Source organism: Cryptotermes secundus, unplaced genomic scaffold (genome assembly GCF_002891405.2).
Source record: "Cryptotermes secundus unplaced genomic scaffold, Csec_1.0 scaffold7226, whole genome shotgun sequence".
NCBI lineage: Eukaryota > Metazoa > Arthropoda > Insecta > Blattodea > Kalotermitidae > Cryptotermes > Cryptotermes secundus.
Genome location: NW_019731380.1, coordinates 11,788 through 16,822, shown reverse-complemented (window position 1 = coordinate 16,822; position 5,035 = coordinate 11,788). Strand labels below are relative to the sequence as shown.

General features: G+C 38.9%; 1 long non-coding RNA gene across 8 annotated transcripts in view; it reads left to right on the top strand.

Annotated features, from left to right (window-relative positions):
* Positions 1 to 2,547: 2,547 nt before the first annotated feature.
* LOC111867037 overlaps positions 2,548 to 5,035 on the top strand; it is a 7,120-nt gene continuing 4,632 nt past the window's right edge. For 7 of the 8 annotated variants that reach the window (XR_004513288.1, XR_002843276.2, XR_004513289.1 and 4 more), the window contains exons 1-4: positions 2,548 to 2,654; positions 2,854 to 3,076; positions 3,596 to 3,835; positions 4,618 to 4,840. This is a non-coding gene — a long non-coding RNA (uncharacterized LOC111867037). Of the gene's footprint in view, positions 2,655 to 2,853; positions 3,077 to 3,595; positions 4,102 to 4,617; positions 4,841 to 5,035 lie in introns of all 8 variants that reach the window. The other variant, XR_002843272.2, reaches the window with a different exon arrangement.

Here is a 5,035-nt window from a genome sequence, read left to right as displayed (position 1 = left end):
GCAAGGCTGATGACCTTGCACTGTAATAATTATTGTTGCGAAATTGATGATGTGAATCTGCGTGCACTAATAGACGAGACAAATCTGGCAGAATGTAAGGAAGTGTGGCCTAGATACCATAATGAGAAGAAAACAGAAACTGTAATAGATGCTAGTAAGGAGGTTTGTGTTAAAGGAAGTATATGTTTATGTCTCATCAGCAGAATGTAGGGCAAAATCATGGGATAATGGTAGCCAAGGGATGTTTTGGAAAAGTGGCAGAATTCAGATGTTTGACGAGTGCGGTAAACGAATTGACAGCAGTTTTAGCCACTAGTGTCGCTGTTGGTCGAGTGTGGAGTGGGGGTGTGGATGTTTGAAACCGCGACACTTGCGGAGAGATTTTGAAGCTAATTTGTTTATGCACTGGCATCCATTTTGTAAGTTTTTTTGCGTTTGGTGGTCTAGGCCGAAGGTTCGTGAGGATTTTGTTGAAATGTAAGTAGAAATAAGAAGTGTTTTGCAGATTGTTTTTCCCCTAGTGTGGAGATTATCGGAGAATGTTTAATATTGTTTTGTGAATGAACGGTTTGCTAGGTGTATCGACATTGCGTTTGTAACGAAATCGTGAGTTGCAAATGCCGGCTGCCAAATTATGGTTTTATAAAAACATATTCCCCACGGGCAATGTAATTCCAGCTTTCGAATTAACTGGACCAGTATGAGTTCATTATTATTATTATTTGTATTGTATGCTGCTCTATTTGAAACTCAAATTCTCACATTGTTGTTTCGTCTGTGTGTGTTTGGTTCTGAATTTTATTCATGCTAACTGTGTAATTAATATAGAGTACAATGTTTGCATTTTATTTTGTAATTATTTTTGTGTATTTCTTCTATTCGTGCTAGCTTTGTAATTGGCCTCTGTGCTGTTAAGTTTGCACGTAAATAAACATGAATTGAATTTCTTTAAGCAGCCATAAGAGTTTTTAAGAGAAGCATAACAGATCTTGCTTCACATCACAATAAAGATTAATATATATTGGGAAATGTAAACTGATTTGCAGATCAGGAGTAGTGAGTTAAGTAAGAGAGAGGCAATAATATAAAGTAGGCTAGAAGTAGCGCTATTAATCCAGTTATTATTTCTTTCTCCCAAGTTAGGTTCCAATAATTGTGGAAACTAGAAATAGGGCTTATTTCTTGAAACCAATAGCCAGGCATCATGATCATGTATCACCAGTTTAATGTAAATGAGTTATGACCTGCAACTATCCAAGGAATATATTATCACTGGCGTGGTATGGACGTATGGACTGTATTCATGTGGCTGAGGACAGGCTTGTGTGAAATTGTCAGTGAAATTTTTGGTTCCATAAAATGTTTGGAAATTCTGTAATAGTGGAGTGATTGTTAGCTTCTGAAGAAGGGCTCGTTTCCATGGCATTTGTAAGCCTTGGTCTGTGGAAGGCTTATTGTGGAATAACAGACTTAAGTGAGAATTTCACATATCTGCATCTGCTTCCCTTAGTCTCTGTGCCCGTCTGCATGCCTATTCTTCAGTATGTATTAACCAGCTTTTTTATTCTTCCTTCTTGTGTTCCTGCCTGACTCAGCCCACCTTCTAACTGGGAGTGTTTTTAACGAGAATGCATGGGGCTTCCATTGGCATGAGGAAGAAGGAAAGACACAGTATTGACTTAACATGAGTTTTTTCAGTTAATGACATGACATGTAAGAAAAAGTGATCATATTGACTCAAGTTACAATGAGAATTGAGACACTGTATGGTTGTTTGAAATACACTTAACTTAAACTGTTCTCTGTTATAATTAAGATAATTAAGTATTTGTAATTATGATGTCCCAGTGGAGCTTCATCATATATTTCGAGGAAGTGAGAGACTGATTTTTTCTTCAGGTAAAATTTTGGAGAATTAGAAAATCTCCAAGGAGTTTACTGCTGTGGGCCCTTTGCGACACAATTTTATCAACTGAGTTGCAATGAAACAGATCTGGCAATGAACATGCAAAAGCTTCAGTGATGTCTCGTGTTGTAGAGATTTGAGAGGAATGGAGCTAGTACTGGTGAAGTTGCATAGCACAAGTATGTCTTAATGACAGTGGACATGGGACCGCCACTCCATACCATGAATCGTGAGGTATGTTGTACAGCAGGACAGTACTTTATACGATTTATATTGGTTGTTCTCTGCTTTTAGACTTATTTCTCAGCTATTAAATTTTGGGTTTTTGATGCATGTGGTTGTCGTGAAGTTGCGTTGTTTCTTCAAATGATACATGCCCGTCTGTTTCAGCCTGCGTCTTGCTTCCTCTTTGATCCTGCCTGATTGCCTTCCTACTTTGCCATCCATACAGGTGGCATTATTCTTGCATTGTAAGCATGGGGCTTCCATTGGTGAAAGAAAGTAAAAATGTCTTCCCTCGCATGGAAACCGGAATTGTGGGTTGGAATCCCACTGATGGTATAGAAGTTTAGTTTGTGTGTGTACATTTATCTGTGTTTGTATACAGGTAGAGGCCTTTCGACGAGCTGATCACCCGCCCAAGGAGTCCTGCCGAATGTGTAAGATCTAGGAAAATCGAAGTGAACGGAGAAGGTAATGGGGGTAGGCCTAGGCCCTTTGCGGCTGTAGTGGGAACGAAAAAGATGATGTAAGATAAGGAAATGTGATGTAGTAGGTTTCATTTGTAACTGAATTTGATGACTTTCATGTAATGTTTGACTTGCATATTTGATTAACAGTGTTCTTTCTCTCTCTGTCAATTCAGGTAATCGGTATTTGTCATTCTTAAGTTTTTGTTGATCTTCAAGATATATTTCTGTGAAGCAAGTGAATTTCTTGTCCTACAGGCCATATTCTGGAGACTAAGATATCGTGGGAAGTTGCTGATGATGGTAGCCCTGTGTCACCAGCAATAGAAATGAGCGGCATTGTGACAAGTCAGACTGAATGAGGAGGGAAACAGCAATGGAATGTGGTGAAGGGTGTTGTTGAGAATTGTTCAGCTACTGGGTATGTTACAGAGACATAATGGGTCCTGGTTTTGTTGGAAATGATACCACCATTTGCAAGGTGACGTACATCAGGAATCCCTTGTGCGTGAGTTATGTTAGTAGTTGTGTGCACGTGTTACTTGTTGAATTTTTGTTAACATATCTTAGTTATGTCAACGGTATCTTTCTTCAAGCGAGTGTCGCCTGATGAGTCTCAGATATCTGCATGTGCTTGCCTTAGTCTCGATGGCTGTCTGCATGCTTATTTTTCAGTATATATTAACCTGCTTTTTTATTATTCTTGTTTCCTGCCTGTCTCAGCCCACGTTCTAGTTTGTATTGTTCTTAACTAGAATGCATGCATCTTCCATTGGCATGAGGAAGAAAGAGACAGTATTGACATAACATGAATTCTTTCAGTTATGATGTGACGTATAAGAAAATGTGATCATATTTTCTGAATTATTTGTATTACATATTTAATTTTAACTGTTCTCTGTTATAATAAAGATAATGAAGTATTTGTAATTATGATGTCCTAGTGGAGTTTCATCTTATATTTGTAGGAAGTGAGATGTTGATTTTTTTTTTTGTTCAGGTAAAATTTTGGAGAATTAGAAAACCTCCAAGGAGTTTGCTGCTGAGGATACTTTTCGACACCATTTATGTACTGAGTTGCAATGAAACAGATCTGACAATGAAGATGCAAAAGCTTCAGTGATGTGTCGTGTTGAAGAGAGTTGAGAGGAATGGATGTAGTACTAGTGAAGTTGCATAGAAAAAGTGTGTCTTATTGACAGTGGAAATGGGTCGGCGACTCCATGCCATGAATTGCGAGGTATGTTGTACAGCAGGAGAGTACTTTATAGGATTTATATTGGTTGTTCTCTGCTTTTAGACTCATTTTTCCGCTATTAAATTTTGGGTTTTTGAAGCATGTGGTTTTTGTGAAGATGGGTTGTTTCTTCAATTGATACATGCCTGTCTCTTTCAGCCTGCGTGAGCTTCCTATTTGATCCTGCCTGATTGCCTTCCTACTTTGCCATCCATACAGGTGGCATTATTCTTGCATTGTAAGCATGGGGCTTCCATTGGTCAAAGAAAGTAAAAATGTTCACTATTCCCTTAGCATGAAATTTTTCACTTAGTAATGTAAGATAAGGACCGGCCATGGTAGCAAAGCGGTGTAAGGCATGAACTGTCTTCCCTCGTATGGAAACCGGAATTGTGGGTTGGAATCCCACTGATGGTATAGAAGTTTAGTTTGTGTTTGTGTACAGGTAGAGGCCTTTCTACAAGCTGATCACCCGCCCAAGGAATCCTGCCGAATGTGTAAGATCTAGGAAAATGGAAGTGAACGGAGAACGTAATGGGGGTAGGCCTAGGCCCTCTGCGGCTGTAGTGGGAACGAAAAAGATGATGTAAGATAAGGAAATGTGATGTAGTTGGTTTCATTTGTAACTGAATTTGATGACTTTCATATAGTGTCTGACTTGCATATTTGATTAACTGTGTTCTTTCTCTCTCTGTCAAGTCAGGTAATCGGTATTTGTCATTTTTAAGTTTTTGTTGATCTTCAAGATATATTTCTGTGAAGCAAGTGAATTTCTTCTCTTACAGGCCATATTCTGGAGACTAAGATATCGTGGGAAGTTGCTGATGAAGGTAGCCCTGTGTCACCAGCAATAAAAATGAGCGGCAATGTGACAAGTCAGACTGAATGAGGAGGGAAACAGGAATGGAATGTGGTGAAGAGTTTTGTTGAGATTTGTTCAGCTACTGGGTATGTTAGAGAGACATAATGGGTCCTGGTTTTGGTGGAAATGATACCACCATTTACAAGGTGACGTACATCAGGAATCACTTGTGCGTGAATTATGTTAGTAGTTGTGTGCATGTGTTACTTGTTGAATTTTTGTTAACATATCTCTGTTATGTCAACAGTATCTTTCTTCAAGCGAGAGTCGCCTGATGAGTCGCAGATATCTGCATGTGCTTGCCTTAGTCTCGATGGCTGTCTGCATGCTTATTGTTCAGT